At 49.0% G+C, this 16973-nt stretch overlaps 1 protein-coding gene across 2 annotated transcripts in view; it reads right to left on the bottom strand.

The window, feature by feature from the left end:
- The window catches only part of TSPAN9 (tetraspanin 9), a 204522-nt gene extending 187803 nt beyond the window's left edge, over positions 1–16719 (bottom strand). The window contains exons 1-2 of one of the 2 annotated variants that reach the window (XM_047065373.1): positions 16638–16719; positions 11850–11915 (exon numbers count right to left, since the gene is read on the bottom strand). The gene's annotated coding sequence lies outside the window, so the exon portion shown is untranslated. The remainder of the gene's footprint in view (positions 1–11849; positions 11916–16637) is intronic. The other variant, XM_047065372.1, reaches the window with a different exon arrangement.
- Positions 16720–16973: the final 254 nt, after the last annotated feature.

Raw genomic sequence — 16973 nt, 5'->3', positions numbered from 1 at the left:
GTCAATTTGTCCCTTTAGGTCACTTAATATATGCTTTGTGTATTTAGATCCTTCTATGTTGGGTGCATAAATATTTACAAATGGTATATCTTCTTGCTGGATTTACCCCTTTATCATTATGTAGTTTCCATCTTTGTCTTTTATTACAATCTTTTTTTTTTTTTTGAAAGAGATTAGAGACAGCATGAGTGGGGAGGGGCAGAGAGAGGGAGAGAGATTCCCAAACAAGCTCCGCACTTCCAGCCCAGGGCCCAATGTGAGGCTCAAACCCACGAACCATGAGATCATGACCTGAGCCAAATCAAGAGCTGGACGCTTAACTGACTGAGCCACCCAGTCGCCCCTACAATCTTTGTTTAAGAGTCTATTATTCTGATGTCAGTAAAACTACCCCTGCTTTCTTTTGGTTTCCATTTTCATGAAACATCTTTCTCCATGCCTTCACTTTCAGTCTCTATGTGTCCTAATATCTAAAGTGAGTCTCTTGTAGGTAGCTCATAGTGGAATACTGGGTTTGTTTGTTTGTTTGTTTGTTTGTTTGTTTGTTTTAATCCATTCAGCCACTCTATGTCTTGATTGGAAAATTTATCCAATTATTTATATTCTGTGTAGAATTTAAGGTATGCACTTGTTGACATTTTGTAGTGTTTGTTTATGGTTTATTGTTTGTTTTGTAGCTCCTCTCTGTTCCTTTCTTCTTTTCTTGGCTTCTTCCCTTGTGGTTTGATGACTTTCTACAGTGTTGTGCTTATGTTCCTTTCTCATTATCTTTTGCATATCTATTATGAGTTTTTGCTTTGTGCTTACCATGAGGCTCATATTTAACAGCCCATATACATAGGAATCTATTTTAGGTTGATAGCAGGTTGTTTGAATGCATTCTAAAACTCTATGCTTTAACTCCACCCCTGAACATTTTATATTTTTAATATCACATTTCACATCTTTTTCATGTCTATCCTTTAACTAATTATAGTAGTTACATTATTTTTAATACTTTTATCTTTTAACTTTTATACTAGCTTTATAAGTGATTAGTCCAACACCTTTACTAAATAGTTGCCTTTCCTGGTTACCATTCATATGCTTTCTTGTTACTAATTAGTCCCCATTCTTTTTAGCTTTAACATTTCATGTAGGGCCAGTTTAGTGCTGATGAACTCCTGTAGCTTTCAGAAAGCTCTTTATCTCTTTTTCAATTGTGAATGATAACCTTGCCAGGTAGAGTATTCTTGGTTGGAAGTGTTTTCGCTTCCCTTTCAGCACTTTCAATATACCATGACATTCCCTGCTGGCCTACAATGTTTCTGCTGAGAAATCTCCTGATAGTCTTATGGGGGCTCCCTTGTATGTAACAAGTTATTTTTAAGATTCTCTCTGGGCATGCCTAGGTGACTCCGTTGGCTAAGTGACTGACTCTTTATCTCGACTTGCATCATGATCTCACAGTTTGTGGGTTTGAACTCCACATCAGGCTTTGTGCTGGCAGCATGGAGCCTGCTTGGGATTCTGTCTCTCCTTTTCTCTGCCCCTCTCCCACTCTCTCTTTCTCACTCTCTCTCTCAGAAATAAATAGGTGAACTTAAAAATAAATTCTCTCAGGGCGCCTGGGTGGCTTAGTTGGTTGGATATCTGACTTCAGCCCAGGTCATTGAGCCCCGCATCGGGCTCTGTGCTGACAGCTCAGAGCCTGGAGCCTGCTTCGGATTCTGTGTCTCCCTCTCTCTCTGCCCCTCCCCCACTCAAGCTCTGTCTCTCTCAAAAATAAATAAACATTTAAAAAAATTCTCTGTATCCTTAACTTTTGACATTTTAATTTTTTTTTTTTTTTTTTTTAGAGAAAGAGAAAGAGAGTGCAAGCAAGGAGAGGGGCAGAGGGATTGAGAGAGAGAGAGAGAGAGAGCAGGATCATGACCTGAGCAAAAATCAAAAGTCAGTCACTCAACCAACTGAGCCACCCAGGTGCCCTGACATTTTAATTATAATGTGTCTTGGTGTGGTCTCTTTCGGTTCATCTTGTTTGGAACTCTCTGGGATTCCTGGATCTGGATGTGTGTTTCTTTCCCCAGGTTACAGAAGTTTTTGGCCATTATTTCTTCAAATAAGTTGTCTGCCTCTTTTGCTCTCTCTTCTCCTTTTGAAATTCCTATAATATGAATGTTAGTGCATTTGATATTGTCCCATAAGTCCCTTAGGTTACCTTATTTTTTTAGTTCTTATTTCTCTTTGTTCATCTTTTGGGTAAGTTCCACTGCCCCTGTCTTCCAGCTCACAGATTCTATCTTCTGCTTCATTTAGTCTGCTTTTGAAACCCACTCATGTCTTCTTCAATTCAGTTATTCTTCAGTTCTACTATTTCTGCTTGGTACTTATATTCTCGACCTCTTTGTTGAAGTTCTCACTGTGTTTAACCATTCTTCTTCTGAGTTTGGTGAGCATCTTTTAACTATTACTTTGAAATCTACATCATGTAAATTACTTATCTCTATTTCACTAAGGTTTTTTTGTTTGTTTTTTTTTTCTGGGGTTTCATCTTGTTCTTCTGTTTGGAACCTATTCCTCTGTCTCCTTATTTTGCTTGAGTTTCTGTGTTTGTTTCTATGCATTAGGTGAAACAGCTATCTCTCCCAGTCTTGCAGGAGTGGCCTTATGTAGGAGATGAACCTTACTGTTCAACCATGCCCTAGCTCTTGTTTGCCTCTTGAACCTTTGTGATTATCTAAGCAGCCGGTTTTTTTCCTGGTGGGTCCCTGTTGTAGAGGTTATGCCAAGATGTGTCAGTGTTCCAGGGGGAAGATTTCAGTTAGCACCTGGTTTCAGGCCATTTGGGAGCTAGATCCTCAAGTAGCAGGTTTTAAAGCATGCAAATATATGCAGTCCTATGGGAACATAATCACAGACCCTGCTGACCTGCAAAACAAGCAGTCTGGAGGAGTCCCCTCAGTGACAGTTGTAAAACGTGAGGCTCCTTTCTGGGAGGGACCAGCAAACTTTCTGAGAGGTATAGCAAGGCTGAGGATCAGCTCAAAGATGGTATCCTATGTTCCCTGATAGCACCTCTGTAGCCTCTAGATGTGTTGTAAATGTGAAGCCTGCCCCTCAGGCTAAAGCTCCAGGGCAAGTAAATAGGCCTTTTACATCAGATAACTGGGAGTGTGTTTTAGTCTGCTGTCTGTGCAGTGCTCTGGGGATGGCAGTCTGCCAAGAACTGTCTCTCCAATTGTTTCAGACCCATTTGACCCAGAAACACAATCGCCCTTGGTCACTGGAGCCAGGTGCTCAGGCATCCCTATGTGGGCTACATCCATAGGCCAGCTTTGTTGGAGCTGTAGTCAGACAGCAGGTAGTGGCGGGGCTTTTGTCCTGCTGGCTGAGGCACAGTCTCAGGGAGTAGCGCACGGGGGCACCCACCAGTGCTAGCAGGGTAGAGGGAGAGTGACAAAATGTCATCTGCCATCTACCACCACCACTAACTGGGTAGAAGGAGAACACCAAAAATGGCACCCACCAGCATCTCTGTCCCTGGAGACAGTCCCAACAGGCTCTTGTCCTTCTGGCAGACGCCTTAAGAATAGCAAACGGAGGCACCTGGGTGGTTCAGTTGGTTAAGCATCTGGTGCCTGATGTCAGCTCAGGTCATGATCTCACAGTTCATGAGTTCGAGCCCTGCATCAGCACAGAGCCTGTCAGCACAGAGCCTGCTTGGAATTCTCTCCACCCCCCACCACCCTCCTCCACTCATATTCTCTCTCTTTCTCTTTGTCAAAAACTAAACTAAACTAGGGGCGCCTGGGTGGCGCAGTCGGTTAAGCGTCCGACTTCAGCCAGGTCACGATCTCACGGTCTGTGAGTTCAAGCCCCGCGTCGGGCTCTGGGCTGATGGCTCGGAGCCTGGAGCCTGTTTCCGGTTCTGTGTCTCCCTCTCTCTCTGCCCCTCCCCCGTTCATGCTCTGTCTCTCTCTGTCCCAAAAATAAATAAAAAACGTTGAAAAAAAAAAATTTAAAAAAAAAACTAAACTAAACTAAACAAACAAACAAATAAATAAAAGAACAGCAAACAGATCTCTTTCACTTATGGTCTAGGCACTTTTCAAACTGCTGCTTCTACACTAGGTCCGAGGACAAGTGAGTCTGCACACGAGCCCTTTAAGAGTGGAGTCTGGGTTCCCTACAGCCCTGTGGCTTTTTCAGACACATGCCCCGTTGGTTTTCAAAACCAGATGTTTTGGGGGCTCGTGTCTCTAATGCAGGTTCCAAAGGCTGGGGTGCCTAATGTGGGGCACAAACTCCTCGCTGCACAGGAACAAGCTCCATGTTTGTGAGATCCCTCCCAAATGTGGGCCACCGTGCCAGGGGTGGAGTCTTTGGCAAGACTATGTCTCTGCCTAACCTACCATCTCGACGTGGCCTCTTTATCCATTGTGAAGGAGCTTACTCCAGTAGTTTTCAGGTCTTTTTCGGAGGGAATTTTCCCCTAGGTAGCTGTAGATCTGTGTCTATGGGAAGGGGTGACTTCAGGATCTTCCTACACCACCATCTTGAACAGAAGCTCCCTCATCACCTGGAGCACCAGGACCAAAAGATGCCTCAGATCTTAAAAGAATCAAAGTATTCAATAACTGCTTGTTGATGAATTGATAGTATGACTGTTGAGCATGCTGACATGTGAATCCATTCTCACAGCTGTAGAGAACCGGAAAGGGGGGTGTAGGCATGGGCAGAGAAGTTAGGAATCCAAGACAGGCCTCTTAGGTCTCTACTGATGGGGAATTTACCTAGCAAGCAGTGAACTCTCAGTTGAAGCAGGCCGAGGTCCTCCATCCAGTTTTTCCAATTCCTTGTCCAAAAGGAGTTGCTGAGGTCTATCTTGCTGTGATGCCAGCTTTCTCAAGGTTTGCAGACAAGGCTTCACGTTTTCCTCAACCCTACACATTGGTCCACAGTAAGCCCCATGAGCTGATCAGATACCATTAACCCTGCAGCAGTAGCACAATGCTGGCCCCCAAGTCACCCAGATGTAGCAGGGTGGCTCCAAGCATAGGGCAGCTACTCGCCCTTCCCCACAGTCCTCACCAAGTCCTCTCTCAGAGCTGGGTCAGCTCCCCCACAGCACAGTCGAGAAGGAGAGGGGGAGAACGACCGAGAGGCTGAGCTGTGCAGCATGGACTGCACTTTCACAAAAAGAGAAGCCTGCAGCCACGAAACATCTCTTTTCCAAGAAATGCTGAGAGGGAGCAGGGAGAAAATAAAACACCGAGGCATTCTCAAATGTGGAACCCGCTCAGCCTTTGTTCTTATTTGATGAATGCACCAACCACGAGGCAGATGACAGGCCAAAGAACATTGTTGTGCTGAGAAAGTGTATTTCATCAAGTCCAGCCCGAGATCTCCAAGGAGAGGTAAGTCTGATGAACGATCAGTGCTGGGGAGGACTTCACCAGCAGCCCCACTGCTGCATCGTCTAAACTGGCACTGGGGATTCATAAATGACCCGGAGCTGGCTCTTCCCCTGTTTCTTTCTGCCTCTCTGCCATTTGTGACATTTCACAGGAGAGAAGAGCTACCAAGGCAGGTGAAAAAAAACTTTAAAAATAAATACATTGTGGGAAGTCGAAATGTTAAGTCCATTGTGCTGCCTGAGAAGGAAAAGTGTAATCTGTGAATCACACAGGCCTGGGTCTTTCTATTTCACATCCACAGTTAGAAGAGGATGGAGAGAAAGTCTGGGGCTTAGTAGGTGCAGTATTTGCTGGGTGAATTAATAAAAGAATTCCCAGCAGAGGCTTGGATCTGGAGTGACCAGCTGGCTTTCTTAAAGACCTGTCACTCACGGACTCACATTCTTCAGAGACGTCATGAAAATTAGCAAGGGGTACTAAGCAGCCAAGTTCTTGGCAGCTTCTAGAGTGTCTAGCTCTACTTCTACAGCTCCAGTCGCCCTAGCAGGAGAAGCAGTCTGCTCCAAAGCCCAAATTCTGAATTACACTCAGCACGAGCCCCACACACATGCAAACACAGAGAATCCACCTCAAACAGCACTTCTTGCCCAACAAGATTAAGTGTCCTGTCCATGCCAATTTCCCATGTTGACCCATATGGTAAAGAGGGGGCTGGGAGGGGAAGAAGCCTTTGCTGTCTTCCAAAGATCAGTGGGGTCTAGGGGCACCTTGGCCAGTTAAGCATCCGACTCTTGATTTTGGCTCACATCGTGATCTCATTATTGTAGGATCGAGCCCCACATCAGGCTCCGTGCTGGGCATGGAGCCTGCTTAAGATTCTCTCTCTCTCTCTCTCTCTCTCTCTCTCTCTCTCTCTCCCTCTCTCTCACCTGCCTCTCCCCTGTGCACACCCATGCTCACTATCTCTGAAAGAAAGAAAGAAAGAAAGAAAGAAAGAAAGAAAGAAAGAAAGAAAGAAAGAAAAGGAAAAGAGAAAAAAAGAAAAGACAAGACAAGACAGAAAGAAAGAAAGATTGGTGGGGTCTATTCCCAAATATTCTAATTCTCCTCCTTCTGGGCACATGAAGGAGGCCGCCTTCAAGAGGTGGAGTTTTCCCCCCAACCCTAGAGTTCCAGCTGGTCCTCTGACTTGCTTTGATGAAGCAGCAGATGGATGTTACCCTGTGAGACGTCAGAGCCTAGATCCCAAGAGGTCCCAGAGATCCCATTTCACCTTAAAGGACAGTTTCCTTGAGAATGAGAAATCACATTGGGGAAGAGGGGCCCAGATGAGAGGCAACACACATCACCAGACACCTGAGAGAGGCTCTCAGACTGTCCAGGCCCTGCAGGGCCACCAGGTGACGGTCACCACATTAATGAGCTTAGGTAATGAGACCAACTGGGCTGGGCCTCAATGGCTAACCCACAGAACTGTGAGCAAATAAAAATGGTTCTGCTAAATTTTGGGGTGGTTTGTTATACAGCAATAAACAATCAATACAAAACTCATCCAGCAAGTCTGTGCAGCTATTCACAAGAATGAGGTCATTCTCTATGCACTGATGTGGAAAGATGGCTGGAGAAGTTGCCAGTCAGTATAATACAATTCTACTTATGGAAATTGTTAAGTTAGTAGGTAGACAGCTGGATGCCGGTCTATCCTAAAAATACCTGGAAAGAATAAAAACCAAAGTATTAACAGTGATTATCTCTGAAGGGCAGGATTATAGGAGATTTTCCTTTTATATAATGCATGTAATGTTCGAATATTATAATGAATCTGTGGGGTTTTTTGTGACAACAACAAAGAAAGGTATATTTAAAAAATTCACCTTGAATTCTGCTACAAGCTGATTTTTCCTAAAACATCCCTTTCATCCTGTCATTCCCCCGTTCAGGGACCAGCACCTGCTCCCCACTGCCAGCCTCCTACAATCTGACTCTTCTCTGGATGACATTCAAGGTGCCCCCAGGCCGGAGCCCTCCTCCCCCTTCCCCGTGTTCATCTCCAGGTCACACCCATCTCGACCTCCACCTCCAAGCCTGCCACCCACCACTGCGACCACTCAAAGAACCCCTTCCGGTGCCTCTCACAATCCCACCCCTCCCACGAGGCCCAGCCCCATCTCCCCTGGGACCCTCTAGGGGTCCTCAGAGAAAGTTCCACCCAGCCCTGCCCTGGATTGGATGGTGTACTATATTATGATCTCCCTGCACTGCAGGAATTGACTGTCCCTCAAGGGGCACCTTCGTAGACACAGGCTGACTGACCACCATCATCTCCAGCTTCTCTGGCTAATAGTGGGAGAGGGAAAGAGCACAGACAGGCAATTCCAACTCCCTTCCCTCTCTGTGCCCACCGGCTGGATGGTGGGTAATGACCCTGGACTAGGGCTTCCTCCCCATGCACCTCGTCTCCACAGGCAAGTGGGAGCCAATTTGCAACGGCTGCTAATTCACACTGACTCATGCCTCCTGGGCTGCTCTAGGGGCTCTCCCTCCCCACCCTCCAGGTCCCACAAGCTGTATTTGGATCCAAACTCTGGCTTCAAACCTAATTGCCTTCCTGGGGGGCCCAACGGCTCTTCCTCCCTCAGGTCCCTGCAATCTGCACGTCCAGTTTTTAAACAAAGCTGTTTAGAATCTCTCAGGATTAAGTGGAAAATTGCAAGCCCAGACCTCTACCTCACTTTCTCTAAAACACAACATGTCATTCTACATGTTCATACAGTCCCATTCAAACCCAGCCAGTCACCCTGCCCCTCTGAGCCCTTCCATAGGGCTTGGCCCTATTGGGGGCTGGAGACTTGCTCAGGCAGGCTCTGCTCCCACTGTCCTTGGCACCGCCACCCCCAGGGCTTGTCGGAGAATATCAGCCCCCTAAGCCTCCGTTTCCACACTGTGGCAGGTGGCCAGGTAAGAGGGCTTAGGTAGGGCTGGCAGGTACTGTGTTCAAGTCTTACACCGCCCTCTAAGGAGGGGGTGTTCCCACCACAGGTAGACAGTGACGTATTGAAAGGGCTCAGGTGGGCCTCTCACCTGAGTCCCAGAACAACACAAGAGAACTCCTTCCCACACAAGCCCACATGGGCACACCCAGCCACACACACACTAGGGCAAACACATGCATACTAACCCACACGCACACAGACACATGTGCATGGCCACACCCTGTCCCAGCCTTGCTCTGAGCACCCCCCCTGAGATCACTTCCCTCACCTGTCCACTGGTCTCAGAGACCCGTCCCCACCCCCAAGCCCTCTCCCTGACTCAGAGCCTGGCACATTTCCCTCACTGGGAGGGGGAGGAGCACGCATACATGTGCCGCCAGCCACATGCGCCCCGCATGCTGGTAGGAGGCTGTGGGCACGGGTGGGTATACACAGCCAGGGCTCCGGGGGAATTCCCAGGCAGAGACGGGCATTGTTCAGGTTTCACAATCATGTATTTGCTTTAATGTTTCTTTTTAACCTGAGAAACAGCAGTTTTTTGAATCTGCATGAAGATGCTATAAGGGTTAGCAGTGGCCTACGCTGCTAAGGCCAAGGCTAAGAACGCACCAAGCTCCCATGCCAGAACAGGACCCTCAGCCCTCCTGCAGAGACAGTCAAGCCCCCCCCCCCAGTACGCGAGAGGATTCCAGGGGTTCTGCTGAGCTGTCTGACTCTCCAGACCCCCTGGACAGTTCTCCACTCACATCCTTTCCTATCACAAGGTCAGATATTTGAACAAACACTGACCATTGAGCATAGATATGGTCACAAGACTCTCAAAAAGTGAGTATTCAAAATACAGTTAATTTCCCACCACTGTCTGAGGATTGGGAAGGAAGACTAAGCAGAGAAGAGGTGTGATAAACCCAAAAGCACAGACAGTATTAAACAATAGATACTCAAAAAATAATCTACATTTCACTCCTGAGTATAGACTAAAGCACACAGGCTGTGACACTCAAAGCCAGCAGAGGTGCTCCTTCTGGCTCTGTCACATTCACAAGGACCTCAACCCAGTTCAGGCTGAGTTTTTGGTTCAGTACCAGGGAAAGGGTTTGGAAGCTGGACTACACCCAGGCAGATATTCTCACTTCATTATGCTGTGGCTATAACTGAAGTTGAAATTGTCAACTCACCAGGCTGGAGTGCAGCCATGGAACCTTCTAGCTCCTAAATGCATCGGGCAGGGGCAGGAGGCAGTTAAAATGAAAGCAGCAGCAGGGCCACCGGCACAGGACGGAAGTCAGGCCTCAAGACCCTGCCACTGACCGGACAGGCAACCATCTCTGTAAACAACCTCCGCCCCATCCCACTTCCATCAGAAACCAGGGCCTCTGTTTTAATCATTAACTTCACTCTTTCCTCCTCCATGTACCTCTAGGCCAGAGGCAGAAAGGGCCCTTGTAAGAGGAGGAGGTATTCGGGAAGCCCCAGGACTGGAAGCCAAAACCCCCTCGTCCCACTCAGAAACCACCTTTATCAAAGCTCAAGGAACCTTAGCAAAGGGCGGTCCAGACTCCCATTTTTCAGGTGAAGAAACCAGCCTGATGAAAGCAACTAATCTGCCAAAGGTCACAAAGCCCATTAGAGGCAGAAGCAGGAGCCGGGTGAGAGCCTCCATCCAGGAGCTGGCCATCATTCCAGAGGCTCAACAGCATGACAAGAAACGACACAACCAAAGCCCTGTGAGGCCAAAACCATAGGAAAGGATAAACTTCCTGTCTGGAGGTCCTTCCCTCAGGTCTCCCTCCCAAATGTACAGGACGGTCTTCTGGCTAGAAATGACTGGTGGTGTCAGGGGCCGTCTGTCTCCCCAAGGCTGTGCAGGCCTCCTGGGAAGCTTGCCACCATGTTCTGCCCTGGCAGGACCCCCCAGAAGCAGGCTGCACAGGATCTCCATGATGGGGCAGGCCATACTGTGTGGGGCCAGGAGGCGCTGAGTGGCAAGGGGTGACCTAGTCCTCAAGTCTTTCCCTCCCTGCTGCTTGCTGTCTGCCAGATTGGTTTCCTTGGGCTCAGGCCACTGTGCCTGGCTGCACTGCACAGTCCATCCACAGGCGGTGCTCCAAACCCCACAGCGCAACAATGAAAGCAGACACCCCACCCGAGCCCCAGGGAGGAGGGGGGAAGACTTAAAATGGGAGCTCCCACATTCCTGCCATGGGAGCCAAAGGAGGGACCTGGAGGTGATTCTCAGGAGCCACGAGATGGGGCTCCTGGCCTGTGGTAGGAAAAGCAGGCGCTGCGGGCTAGGGTCTGAATCCCCGCCTCACCTGCCACTACAGATGTGGTCTTAGGCCAGGCTCCGGCCAGCCCTCAGCCTCAGCTGCGGCCACTGTAACATGGGGGCAAATGACAGCTACCTTGTAGGATTCTTGTGAAAATTCAAGGAGATTTAAATGAAGATTTAATATGACTTCAGTTAAATTCGTCGTGGACACAGTCTGAAACCATGGCTACTGGTGATGATGATAAATGTGAACGCTGGCATCCTAAGTATGACGTGCAAAGTATGGCAGGACAATAAGAGGTCCGTGGCCACTCCTGGGACACCAAATTGTCTCTGCTGCAACTCACAGAGAAAGGAATCTTTGGGCAAGATAAGTTACCAGCCAGCACCATCCTTCCAACCACCACCCCCATCCCCACCCCCATACTGCTGAGTTCTTGGAACGTGAGAGATTTACCAATCACCCAGGAGGAGAAAGCCACAGGATAAAACACACATAAATTAAAACATAAAAAGACCCAGGTCTTTAAGCAGTACCCCCAGGGAACCTGAATCAGCACCATCCACAAGGGCTGCCTTACTGCCTAAGTGGCTTCTGCCTGGCTCCAGTAGGGCAGGGACCTTGACGCACAAGTGCTTGGACAAAGAAGCTATCAGCAAGACCCCAGGAAGCTGTGGGAGCAGAGATTAGGATCCTGGAGAGGGTCCTGGCAGAGGGTGCCCACCCGGAGGGCCAGGGACATTGCTGTGGCAGCCAGGATAGAGAACTATAGAGAACAGAGACAGGTAGGATTGGCCGGATTCCCCCAGATTCTTTTCTGGCCAGCTAGTGGGAGGTCCTCTACCCTGGCTCCCAAGCCTGCTGGGAGGAGACAGGAAGCAGGAAGGTATAGGCCTCTCCTGCGTCCCTGGATTTCCTCCCTGTAATCAAGGTGGCCAGGAAAGAAATTAAGAGGACTACCCCAGCCATCAATCAGAAATAGTGGGGAGGGAGTAACTGTCTCCTTACCCCCAAAGCCCAATTTTAGGAGCTTATCAAAATGCAAAGTAGAAAACCACGACAGAGAGACATCTAGCAAACATCAGCATACCATTCATTCTATCCTCCCTCCCCAAGAATGACTTTAGACAGTTTATAACACAAAGATTTTCAGAGACCCCATCATACGATGGACCCAGACTGACCTGTTTCTTTGAATTTCCTACAAGCACCTTGGCTGCTGACTGAGGGGAGAAGATCCCAGGATATTCCTGCAGAAAAATAAAAAATTAAGTAATTGCTTTGCTGTGAAGCCACTCTAGGGTGAATTCCGTCCAGCAGTGGCCACTCTTTGGAGAGGAGGCCTCCCATCTAGAACCTAGTCAATCAACAGATGGAGAAAACCAGAAATGGTAAACTGGTTCCAGCTGCTACCCCAAGTTCACTCAGCTAGTAGTGGGTGCCTAAAGCATCATACGCAGAACCCAAGCCCTGGCCTGTGGTTAAGACAGCTGTGATCTATTAGTAATGTCTGCTGTGGGCAGTTACAGAAGGAACAGAATCCATGCTATACATATTTGCCATCTGTGGAGTAGACCTTGGCATCAAGGGCTTAACATTTGTCATTTTGACCACTCACAAAATGACCCGAACTTTCAAGATATGTAAAACTGTTGAACTTTACTGAGACCTGAGTGTAACGCACATCCCCTATGGGGCTGATGTAAAGGAACAGGACATGTTGTTGTTTTCATCTCTACCACATCCAAACTTTCTCTTGTGGAGCAATAAAAACGTGGTGGAAAATGCCCATCAAGTGAGAGAGAAATCTGCAGCAGGAGTTGAAAGGGTAGTTACCTCGGGGTATGAAAATATATACAGGAAACACTTGGCTCTCTGCAGAAACATGACACTGGAGAAAGCCAGGCCCATGCACAAAGACTGCTGCGGATACAAATCTGGCATTCTAGAAGATACAAGATTCATTTCTTGAGGACATCAGAGGTACACACTGTGCCCACTCTGTGATGCTCAGCAGTGAGTAGTGGGCCAGGAAGAACACAGAGGGAGTCAGAATCCACCCCCTGAAGGGGCTTATCATCTACTTGGAGAAATGATGGTACACAATGGAAACAGTAAATGGCCTTGCACATTCCCAGTCACCCAGCTTAGAATCAGCTTCAGTGCCCCTTCCTCCTCTCCTCACCACCCCCATTCAATTAATTCACAAATGCTCTAACCCTGCTTCCAAAATGTCCCAGTTCTAGCTCCACCTTGCCATTCCTCACAGCTGCCCATTGCTCTCCCCACCATGATTTTCCTCCTTCCTGGGCCCCAGACTCACCCTCCTTAGACCTCGCCCTGCTTCTGTGGCCCCTGCTTGAAAACCTGCCAAGTTCCTGTCTCTCCAGCAGCAGCCCAATGCCTGCAATGGTGGGCACTCAGCTCCTTATGACGGAACGGTCGGACGAATGGATGAGATTCTTTGGCTGTGCATTTGCGGCCACCCACAATAGGCCCACTGTCTACCTGGTCCAGCCTTCTATTTCTCTTCATGCAACCTACTCACCAGCCCACACTCTCAGTGCCTCTCTACAGGCTGATCCTTCCTCCCTTCTGCTCAACTGCAAGCCACTCTTCAAAGTTCACATCAAATGCCACCCGCTGCATGAGGTGCTTCTCCAGAATTGAGGTGGTTAATCTCCTTGTTCGAACTCACATAATACCATGGGCCACTCACCTTGTACCTTGAATTGTCACTTTTTGAACCCCTCTCTTGACCTTTTACTGCATTATACACGCCATGAAAACAAGGACCTTTATCTTTTTCATTTTTGTATCATCAGAACTTAGCACAGACTCTTGTACTATGACACACACACCAAGTGTTGGTGGATTTCACTAAAGAATCACCCCCAGGCAGTGTATAAAAGTCAGGAGAGATGAAGACAGAAAATGCCACAGGAGTTCCAAGGAAAAAGAGGTGCTTTGATGGATGGGTGGACAGAGAAGCCTCCAAGAAGGAACTCAGGCATGAGTAGGGTCTTGAAAGAGGGGGAGGTGGGAGCAGGGAAGAGCAATCCAGAAAGGTGGAACAGTGTGAACTCACGGACAAAGGAGGAATGAGCAAAGCATGCTTGGGAGATCAGTTTGGCTGGAAAATCAGCATGCTTGGGAGATCAGTTTGGGTCCCTGGGTGAGAAGGGTGGGAGATAAGGCTAGCCAGGCAGGCTTGGAGATGGATAGGAAGGATGCTGAGTGCCAGACTAAGGTACCTGGATTTGACTCATTCCCTCTTAGTCAGTGAGGATGACAATCACACCAGGCCTAGGCCTTAATGGTAGAAGTCTTGTTTCTCTTGTTCTGAGCATATTAGTCTAGTCTCCTTAGCTAGGTTATAAATAACAACTACCATTTACTGCACACCTGCTGTGTGTGAGGCCCTAAGCTACGAGCTTCACATACATTATCTCATTGCTCCTTCCAACAGCCCTGAGAGCTTCATATTGTTATCCTGGTTTTGCAAGCAGGAAGCTAAAGCTAAAAGAGGTGAAGGCACTTGCCCAAGGCTTCACCCACTCACTCACTTACTCACCAATACAGTGGTACTGGAGTTAGACACAGGGATGTGGCCAGCACTCCAACCAGCTACCACAGGCCCCAGGACTTCCCTTTGAAGCCGGGCTGATTCTTCACAACCCTCCTCAATAATTCCTTAAAGCCAACATTTATTAAGCACATAGCAGGAGCAGAATAAAGCACACAAAGAACGGTGGTTTGGTAGGGGGCGGGGGGGGGGGAGAAATGGAGAGTTATTGTTTAATGGGTGTACAGTTTCAGTTTTGCAAGGTGAAAAAGTTCTAGAGATCTATCTGTTGCACAACAACGTGAGTATACTTAACCCAAATGAACTCTACGCTTAAATATGATGAAGATGATACATTCTGTTACTTTTTTTACACAATAAAAAACTTTTTTAAATAAAGCACACTTATTATTTGACTGATCGGCTGTCCCTGGCATCTTATTTTGTTAATCATCTAACTCAGGAAGAGACTCTAGAAACATTTTAATCCAGTGACCCTCCAAAACACAGAGCTGAAAAGGGGAGGTAACATGTCCAGGGCTGCACAAACAGATGGTGTTAGAGCTAAGATCAGAGCCCAGCTTCCACAGACTTAATAGGGAAGAATGACAGAGACAGCACAGCATAATGCAAAACACATGGCAGGGGGGTGGTCAGAAGCCACAGGTTCAAGTTCTGCTTCCTTCCACCTAATGAGTTCTGTGACCTCAGAGAAGTCATTTATTCTCTCTGAGCTTCATTTTCCTAATCTATAAGAAGACAATTAAAAAGAACATATACTTAACAAGATTAGGTGTGAGTCAAATAAAATTATATACAGCTAATAACGCAGTGAAAGCATTTGACCAACTACGAATTACCTTATAAACATTGGTTATTGTGATTAATACTAAATATCTGTTCATAGATTTAAAGACTAAAATCTGATTTAGTCAGGTCAAACAAAAAACAATCCCATTCCATTCTGGTCCACTCTCAGCTGTTCAGAGCCTTGCACACAGCAGGTCTTCAATGAGTGAGTGCAGAACTGAATTACCCTTCAAAGTTTTCTCCACCCCCATCCTGTTCCCTCCCTCACCCCCAACCCGGAGCCCAGCTGCATCAGCCATGCCAGGACCAGGTGGAAGATAGGAAGCCCCTGTGAATGTCTGCCTCCCTGGCTGCATTCCTTAGCTAAATATAAATGATTTGTCCAGTCCATTGTTTGAAATTATCCATAATACCTCGCCTCCCCTCCCCATTACTTACGATGACAAGCTGACTACACATCTTTATAGCAGAACATACATACAAAACATTCTCTGCGGCTATTTTTAGTAGAGAGGGAAGCTGGTGGGTATACAGGGATCAGAGCATGAGTCCTCAGTTTTCTCCACTAGTCCAGGAAAGCTTCCTGGAGGAGGAAATACCTGAGTCACTTCAGAGAAGGGGGCAGCTGCAGGTCAGAAAGACACCCTCACATGAGTGTGCTTCTCTGGACCAAAGGGAGGTGAGCTGCTGCCTTCTAATCCCCATTTTTGGGATGGGGAGGAAAGGTCGACACAACCCGGGAGGCGGGGGTGGGGGGGGGGGATCCCATATTACTCCAATACTTCAAATTGGCCCAGGCAGTACACGCATTTGGGGAGGGGTTAGGGAAGAGGCCAATATCTTTTTCAAAAAGAGAACATCCAAGACTGGATCCAGTTCCGAGATACACAAGTACAAACACTGTTCACATAACAAGCCAGTTTCTTGTTGGGACTTTTTTTTTTTTTCCCCAACCACAAGAAAGTTTTTTAAAGTCCTAAACTTGGATACACAGATGGACTACATCTTGGAACTCGGGATGTGCCAAAGCCCTGTCACTGTGAGTGCCGATCTGCCAGCGGTGGCCCAAGGAGTGGTCAGGGGTGTCCGGCGAAGGGGGGAGGCAGGCAATATCCCAGCCCCGCCCGAGCTCCCGCCCTCCCTGAGGGCGCGCTATAGACTACCCCAAGCCAGTCCACGGAGCCACACAGTCAGAAAGCCTTGACAGCTCTGAGGCTCTCTCTTTCTGCTGCAGCCTACAGCCCTCCCATCCCTTCACTTGGCATTCCGCTGTCCGCTCTCCCGCAGCCACGTTCCCAAAGGGTCTTCGTCCGAGCCTCTCCGCCTGCAGACCCCTCTTCGCTCTGTTACCGGACTCCGCGCACACACACCCCCTTCCCCGGCCGCTTCCCGCGTCCTCACAGGGCGCCTACCCCATCCCTCCCTCGGCTCGCCCACTACCGCCCTCCCGACACCCCTCCCCGGGACGCCCCGGAGTCGCTCCCCTCGATGGAGATCCCGGCCGGGGCTGGCGCGGCCCGCCCACAGCGGGCCCGAGCCCCGCAAGGCCGCGCGCTCCCGAGCCCCCGGGCCCGCCGCCCGCCCCGACCGCACTCACCGCGCTTGGGGAACGTGGGGTCCCGGCTCGCTCCCGCTCCCGCACCGCCGCCGCCGCCGCGGCCGCCAGCGGAAACGGGGGGCGGGGCCGGGGGCTCGCGGCGGGGGGCGGGGCCTGCCCGGGAATGGCGAGGCCGCGGGGCGGGGCCGGCGGCGGGGCGGGGCGGGGCCGAGGGGCAGCAGCCCGAAGCGCGAGGGGAGGGGGTCCGGAGCGCGAGGGGAGGGGGGGCCGGGGCCCTAAGAGGGAGCTGGAGCGGGTCCTGGAGGCCGGGGCTTCGGACAGCCCCTGGCCGCACCCCAGCGTCCGAGCCGGAGGGAGCCCGTGGTGAGGCCGGGG

The sequence above is a fragment of the Lynx rufus genome, unplaced genomic scaffold, assembly GCF_022079265.1.
Source record: "Lynx rufus isolate CCGP_SWC_20201006 ecotype Redwood Valley unplaced genomic scaffold, mLynRuf1.p SCAF_7, whole genome shotgun sequence".
Classification (NCBI taxonomy): Eukaryota; Metazoa; Chordata; class Mammalia; order Carnivora; family Felidae; genus Lynx; species Lynx rufus.
The sequence above is the reverse complement of the archived record's forward strand: the minus strand, read 5'-3'. Positions and strand labels throughout refer to the sequence as shown.